Source organism: Mytilus trossulus, chromosome 7, assembly GCF_036588685.1.
Source record: "Mytilus trossulus isolate FHL-02 chromosome 7, PNRI_Mtr1.1.1.hap1, whole genome shotgun sequence".
Classification (NCBI taxonomy): domain Eukaryota; kingdom Metazoa; phylum Mollusca; class Bivalvia; order Mytilida; family Mytilidae; genus Mytilus; species Mytilus trossulus.
The window spans coordinates 43,302,128-43,310,986 of NC_086379.1; positions in this window are offsets into that span (position 1 = coordinate 43,302,128).

The following is an 8,859-nucleotide window of genomic DNA, read 5'->3' on the forward strand; positions in this document are numbered from 1 at the left end:
TTTATTCATGTCCTGATACTGTGCTGGTGGGTCCTGTCATTGTGCTGGTGGGTCCTGATACGGTGCTGGTGATTTTGGATAAGAAGTTGGTCATATTTGAAACAAATGTTACAAAATCAATAAAATTGGGCAGATAATTGTTGTCAATAGGATCTATGACTCCTATTTTAGCTCTTGTGCATCCATTTTGGCTGTTTAATATGTGTTTTCAAATGATAATAACTTGTATTACATAATTACATAAAAGGGCAACATCTTTCGTCCAATATCAGATAACAATATATAGTATCTAAAATAAAAATAGTTTTATTAAGATATTAAATGCCCCTTACATTGAGGCTTCAACAATGGTCAAAGCCCATGCCGCATAGACTTGTTTGCTAGCGCTCCGCATTCCCCTCCCCACTTCCACCAAACCAACCCTTCTCATTTCCTCCTTCATTGTTACAGTGGTGTACCAACACAACAAAATAATAACACAAAGACACACATTATTGAACAACGAATGCTCGCAAGTACTGAATATGCTGAGAGCTAGTTCAACGTCGCATTTTCAACTAATAGATAAACCATGTTCTCATATACAAAAATCCAAATCGTGTCGATTAAAAAAGTCTCAAAACTTAAGTTCACATTTTAATGTTTGATGAAGCAGAACTTTAAAAGTGTGCAGTGAATCTTGTGCTCACAACAGTTATTGTCATAATTATGTTTGCATAAGACTTATAAAGGAATAAAGAAGGTACCAAGAAATATTTTACACTTCAATTTACAGCACATTTCAGTCAGTATGTAGCTAATGAAATATCTTTGGTTAGCTTGCTTGTTAGCTGAACTGTAAGTGATTGTTAGGTAAGGTAAACTTCCCTCCTTTAATAGTAGACTAGCCCAACAGATAAAAAATCTATCTCTCTGTAGGAATAAGCTACTATTAAAGTAGGGAAGTTTACCTTACCTAACAATGACTTCACGGTTCAGCTAACAAGCAAGCTAACCAAAGATATTACCATTAGGTACATACTGACTGAAATGTGCTGTAATAATCATGAATGGAAGGAAATGATACGGAAGATTACATAGGACAAAAAGAAATTGATAGTATTTTTTGGCAAAAGACTTAAACGCTTCTTTGCATTATATAGAACAGCTGTTCTATAAAAGCATGCAAAAAAAACTTTGGTTGACTTGCTTGCTATGTTTGCTTGGATGTTTTCAAACAATAGGGAGACGGAGTTTCAATATATACTGGGATTAATTTGATTTGACAAATAAAAACTGACAGGAATTGAAGTTAATGTTTGTTGTCCAAACACATTCTAGTATATACATGTAGTAAACAGACTACTTAACTGTCGTTTACTAACATCCAAACAATCATAGCAAGCAATTTGATCAATGGTTTGCTTTGCATATATTTATAGAAGAGCTGTAAATTCTTGTTGTCGTAAATGGTTAAATCCTCAACAAAATCTCAATAACTTTGTTTAAACGAATAAAGGTTTCAAATCAAATGTTCGTGGACTGTTTAGCTTCCACCCTAACGAGGCATGTTGGTTGTTCGAATGCTGTTTCAACTGACACACGGAAACTGTCACATTTTCATCTTCTTTACTGAAATATTTTACCCAGCCCATACTTGACAGGATTGTTATCCTAGTAACAGGTATAACCAATGAATTGAACACGTCAAGTTAAAAATTCCACAATACTATATTATTCATTTTATGTGTCTATTTGTTCGAAAAAAGTCGAATAGTAGAGAGTTTTTCTAATGTCATGATTATCAGTCGCTTTCTAGATCTATGCTAAGCATTTATTTCAGATGACATGGACTCCTCACACTGGTGATCATGCTGCGTTTCATAACTTTATCCGTATACATATATCAAAAGATAAAAACAAAAAGCTGCAACTGGTATTTTTGTATTTAAAATGATTCGTTGTAACGAGAATTTTTGTGGTGAACGGAAACTGTGAAGGTCAAAATCTTAAATTGCTTATAAATGTTGCTGGACCCAGTTTCGTTATCTGATCTGAATTTTCTGAAATGTGCAAGGTAGATGGACATTGGCCTTTTGATTTTTTTACTCAGTAAGTTTTGCCCTAATTGCTTGAACTTTTGCAATATTAACGCCGATTTCAATGAGTGTGTAGACAAAGGGAATATCTTTGGTTATCTTGCTTGCTGAACAGAAAAGTCATTGTTATGTTATGTAAACTTCCCTACTTTAAGAGTAGACTAGTCCGACAAATGACACATCTTTCTGTCTGCAGGACAAGGCTACTTCGAAAGGAGGGTAATATACCTTACCTTACAATGAATTTACGGTTTAGCTAACAAGAAAGCTAACCAAAGATGTTACCTTTGCCTACATACTCAATGGAATCGGCTGCAACTAAAAACTCGAATACACTTTAACAGACAGTGGTCATGTTTGTTGACGAATATTGTTTTTCCTAGATTCACTCTTGAAAAATTATTTGGTAACATTTGGTCAAGTAATTTCCGAAAAGATCTTTTTGTAATTGTGGACGCCAGGACAATATATGAACCTCACACGACCCCTCGACACAGGTGAGCTTATATATGATCTTATAGCGATTCGGGTTGATAACCAGTTGAAATAAAGCCAGTTTTTGTGTGTGTGTAGATTTGTATTGTTTTAAAATGTTATGACCTTTTAAAGTTAAATGTAGGTGTTTAATCTAAGAATTTCTTTTTTAAACTAATATTCTTGTTTTATACTAAATTGGTAGTATGAAGCTACGAGATATTTTAACTTTTGAAATTGAAGGCACAATTAATAAAGCAAACGGTAGTTTCAAATACTTTTAAATATATTTTTAACGATAATGTACCCTTGTGTTGATCCCATGCTAAACATAACAAAAATCTCTGTTCAAAGGTCTGTGAATTTTCTACAAAAAAAGTGATTTTATTTTCACCAAATTCTCTTTTTCTTCTAAATACAATAATGAACTATAAATAATAATGCTTTGCAATAAGTTTCCCCTTGATATATGTAAAAAATTATATCTCTAATATTCATTGTCTGTGCTGTTTTGATACTATTGCAGTTTGCACATTTCGTAATTGACAGGCCACAGAAGGGGTCATAAACCATACACGAAAAGATAAAATATTGATCTAAGTACTTAATTTGCATCTCTGAACCCCCTACCCGGCTTGTTTTTTTAGGAGGGTGTCTAAAAATTGTCAATTACAGACAGCCGAGTACACATTTTACTTTCAAGGCGTGATTACGTTGATTGTTAAAGTCCTGAAAACGGATAGATGGGAACGAAGATGTTTGATATATCTGATTTTAGATTCAGTTTTTTAAAATATAAATTAAGGCTACATTTTCATATAATAATACTAAGAATTCACAATATCATAAAATGCAGAAAAAATGGATAAATTGAAATATCTTAGTAAGGAGTCATTACTACAGAGATGGTGTGTTTGACACACAAAACGTAAAAGTTTAGTGATATAACCAATATTATAATAAAAGTGTATTTTAGTTGGGTAATTTTTCCATTTACTTAATATTTTCAATTAGAATTAAGGCACATTTGATTTTTATTCATTAAAATATTTAAATATAGAAAAGTAGGACACAGTGTTCACTTTCTCGGTTTAGCTAACAAGAAAGCTAACCAAAGATGTTACCTTTGCCTACATACTCAATGGAATCGGCTGCAACTAAAAACTCGAATACACTTTAACAGACAGTGGTCATGTTTGTTGACGAATATTGTTTTTCCTAGATACAGCAAGTGATTCTTAATAGCTATAAGATACATTTTACTTTTAAAATACAACTTTTAAATCTTTACGGAAACTATTCCAACCTTAAAATTTTCACTGTAACCTCGCTCTAACTTATCCCCTCCCCCCCCCCCCCCCCCAAAAAAAAAAGAAAACCAAACAAACAAACAAACAAATCCGCAATACTATTGTCAATCTTATAGTCAGCACTCAATTGTTCAAAAACAAATGTGTTTTAAGCTGCCAAAGACATTTTTATTTTATGGGTTATTATTATTGTTGAAGGTCGTACGATGACGTATGGTTGTTAACACATACTTCCTTTGGTTTCTTATGAAAATTTGTCCATTGACAACAAACATACCGCATCATATACTTTATAAAAGTATTGTATAAATTACAACGTATTTTCATGATCTTGCAAAATGATCGTAATCCCGAAAAACGTTAACATATTTTCTTATCTTAAAAGGGGACAAGAAGGGTTCCATTAACAGGCCAATAACAGGGGCGGATCCAGGATTTCCAATTTTTGAAGTTATTTTTAGGTAAAATTATTGAAATATTCTTCCAAAGGGTGAAATGTAGATATCTCGAACTATTGTGTGGTAAAATGATCGAAGAATTAAAGTTTCAAGTTGAAACCGCCTTAATCCACACCCGACAACAATCTACAGTTAGACGGGCGGACAGACGAACGCAAAGTGAGACGAGACAGATCACAATTGCTCACCTGACATCTGTATTTTGCAGACGAAAATTTCTACTTTAACCAGCAATTTTTAATTGTCCTTTCATAATATCTGTGTTTTTACTTTTTTAATTTTTGGAGGTTGTCCCAGACTTTACTGTGTTCGTAACAAAATAACTAAAATCAGAATGAGACGCAGTTATCTTTATTTTTCCAAGCATGTAATTCGGTACAGAATTCGGCTAAATATTTAGGTTTGCAAGTGAGAAACAAATATAGACACAGAGATACAAATTAATAAACTAACCTTTCGATTGAAACAGTATTTCTATCTTCCATAACGGATATTATAAAGAATCTCACCTGCCGATAGTTTCTTGACCGTGTCATGATGACATTGTGAAAGTGAGTATAAGGGATGTTTTGGAACTTCAATTATCAAAGAAATTCATTATAAAAACCGGAAATACAATGTAACATTAGTTTTTACTTTAACTGCTAAAAAAAACCCTATTATCATGATTTGTCATCAAACGCAGCTCCGCATTTGACACTTTCCTTTGAAATAATTTATAGAACTTTAATAAAGCGTAGGTCAGTTGATTAGTAATCACGTTGATTCTGTTAAACTAACTGTTTTATATACTTTGAATGATAAAAAAGATGTAATGGTCTCTTCTGATACTTAAATATGTTGGAGTAAACCCATGCTTTGCAAATTTTAGGGGGGGGGGGGGCGCACGCCCGCCACGCCCCCGCCTAAATCCGCCCCTGAATAAATAAGATTACAGTTAATTTAAAAAAAAATTAGTGGTATTTTTTCTCTCATAATAACAGTAAACAGATTCACAACAATGTCAATTTCAAGAAAGTAGACAACAGTTAATTAGTCAATAACAGTACAGCATCAATGATATAAAATATATGACACTTTTAATTAAAATATAAAGGCACAGAACCAGGACATAGGAGCACAGAACCAGGACCGTTTTTCTTATCACCAGCACAGCGACAGGACAATTCTGTTTAACGAACTTGCACGACTTTTTCAATATAATATTGTTGTAATATTCTTTGCATGGTACTTATGACGCCTCAGAGAAAAATTAAGCAACAAAACAGTCGTTTTATTGCCGTTCTGATACAATGTAAACAAACCCACCAGCACAGAATCAGGACCCACCAGCACCCGTCAGGACCGAATCACCAGCACAGTACGTTCTCTCGCAGGACAACCATACCCACCGTGTATTTATCGAAGAAGCTGTCTGCATGAAGAATTAATTTTGATAATTTTTACAAAAAAGGATCATAAAAAAGAATAAAATTGAAGTATCAAGTGGACAATCAACAAACCAAAAGGGAAACGGAAAAATAACTGGCAGAAAAGCGATGTTTTAGTTTTCTTTCCGTGTTCCAAAATTTGTTAAAAGCTTATGAAAATGTTACAATCATTTCCAACAGCTATATATTTTGCGCTCAATGACAGTTCGATTTTACGGAAATTTGTTAAAATTGATTAAAATGTTTTAAATGTATTACACAGATTCTTTAATATAAAAATGCTATTTCACTAAGGGTCAACATCAAAAGATCAATGTAAGATAAAAAAAAAAAAAAAACTTAATTCAAATAGTTTGGGGGTGAGAGGGTTGAACTGCTGCAAGATTCGGTTATCCGACATATATCCATATGGGCAGAGACATATAATACAATTGTATTATATGTCTCTGATATGGGTCAATCAATTTTTCCCAAATTAAGTTAAGAGGGGGGTAGGGGGGGTCAGTGAAAAAACTATGTAAATAAAGTTTTTTATCCTTCATTGAACTTTTGATGTCGCCCCTAACACCTTTGTGTTTTGACCCAGCGAGCAAAGCAAAAACAGAAAAAGTTGGGTGCTGGTTTTAACTTTACCTCCGTTCGAACTGAGACTACTATATATAACACATACATAGTGTTATAGTAGTCTCGGGTTTGAAATAACGAATTTACATGCAGAAATCATGACACCACATTTACGATTGAAATAACGAATCAAGTTACAGAAATCGTGATACCAAATTTACGATTTGTAAGAACATGGTGACAACACGGCCACCGAAGCAAATTGAATCAATTATGCAAACCATATGCTACCGCACTATACCCTAGCTTGATATCAAATAATAAGTCTAAATCATTTAAAAGTTTGTTTTGGTGACTCCTTTAGTAATTGTGAATCTGCCCTTGTACAGATGAAGAATGAAAACAAATGGAGACACGTCTCGCCAAATATATTTGTCATATTGCTCATATAGTACTTGCATGAGAAACAGACCAACCCTCTAAAACTGAACATTGTCCACTGGACCCTGACAATGCGATCAAGCTAGGTCATAAGAACCCTGCCAGACAGACAGGTACATCTAAAAATCAAGCCATAAAACAACCGTAATTGACCTATTGCTTTATATCTGATCAACTGACAAAACCTACGAACTTGATTAATCATCCATGTTTTACGCACTGACATATAAAGCTTTATACAAATAGTTAACGCCGTCGCCACAGGATTGTAATCCCTATATGTCTCGCAAGCTAGACAAAAGGTCATTGATTTTTTTTAAAATTTTCAATCAAGTGTTTTTTTTATTTATTTCTTTTTCATAATTTCATTGTAAATTTGATATGTACTTGAGCTCAGTTTACAAACTTCGATATATCGTGTAAGTGTCTAATATATTCCTTGCTCGGTTATTTCAGAATCACACGTCATGACTACTTTATTCAGGGCTGTCACTGGATTTCGATGCTTTAGGGTGGTCAACCTTCCGAAAAAATAATTGCGTTTTTTTTTTTCATAATGAATAGTGGATAGTTTTTTTACTATTGACTTAGATTAAAGAAATCTTAAATGGAGTACAATGTAAAAAAAAACACCACAGGATGCTCGAGATAGAGTAATATTGATTACCCTCAATCATCAAATGCTCAATGAATATTCACACGTAATGCACATTATACCAATTTACAATGTAGACTCAAATTGATCATGTGGCAGGATTTACTAATTTGGTGTGTTTGTTGCGGTTGATGATCGAGAAGTCGCCTCGAAAAGACCTTAAAAATGCGTTTTTATAATACTTTTAGATATTTGGATGCATTCTGTTGAACTTACTTTCAATAAAGCTAATACTAACAATGACTAAAAATTGTGTCCGGTGACCTGGCCAACCAACCAGGATGGCCGTCATGGCTAAAATAGAGCATAGGGGTAAAATGCAGTTTTTGGCTTAAAACTCAAAAACCAAAGCATTTAAATCAAATCTGACGCAGTTAAATTGTTTACCAGGTCAATATCTATCTGCCCTGAAATTTTCAGATGGATCGGACAACCCGTAGTTAGGTTAGTCAATTTTTAACCATTTTTAGTAAATCTTAGTTATCTTTTACAAAAATCTTATCCTCTGAAACTACTGGGCCAAATTAAACCAAACTTAGCCACAATCATCTTTGGGATATCTAGTTAAAAAAATGTGTTCAATGACCCGGCCAACCAACCAAGATGGCCACCATGGCTAAAAATAGAACATCGGGGTAAAATGCAGTATTTGGCTTATAACTCAAAAACCAAAGCATTTAGAGGGTAAAATTGATAACCAGGTCAAGATCTATCTGCTCGAAAATTTTCAGATGAATTGGACAACTGGTTAAATTGGTAAATTTAAGGAAATTTTGCCGTTTTTTGTTATAATCTTGAATATTATTATAGAAAGAGATAAACTGTAAACAGCAATAATTTACAACAAAGTAAGACCTAAAAATAAATCAACATGACAAAAATGGTCAATTGACTCCCTGAGGAGTTATTGACCTTTATAGTAAATTTTTAACAATTTTCATAAAATTTGTTAATTTTTAACAACATTTTACACTGAAACTACTTGGCCAATCATTAAAGATAGAGATAATTGTTAGCAGCAAGAATGTTCAGTAAAGTAAGATCTACAAACAAGTCACCATCACCAAAACACAATTTTGTCATGATTCCATCTGTGTCATTTGTTGAGTATTAACATACCCCAAGGTGAGCAACACAGGCTCTTTAGAGCCTCTAGTATATGGTTCTAAAGATATAGTAATGAAATGACCAAAAACAGTTTTACAAAGAACCCTTATTTCCTAATGCTTTTAATGTAAAACTTTGGTTGGCTTGCTTGCTCTCTTTGTATGAATGTTTACTCAAGCTTTCTTAGAAAGATTGATATCTTTTAACAATGTATATTGGGATAGTTTAACCTGTATATATTATAATTTAAATTGTTTGGACCTTATCCAAATTACATTTGTACAATACATACAAACAAAACAAGCAAGCTAACCAAAGTCTTGCTCTACATGAATTAGGAAA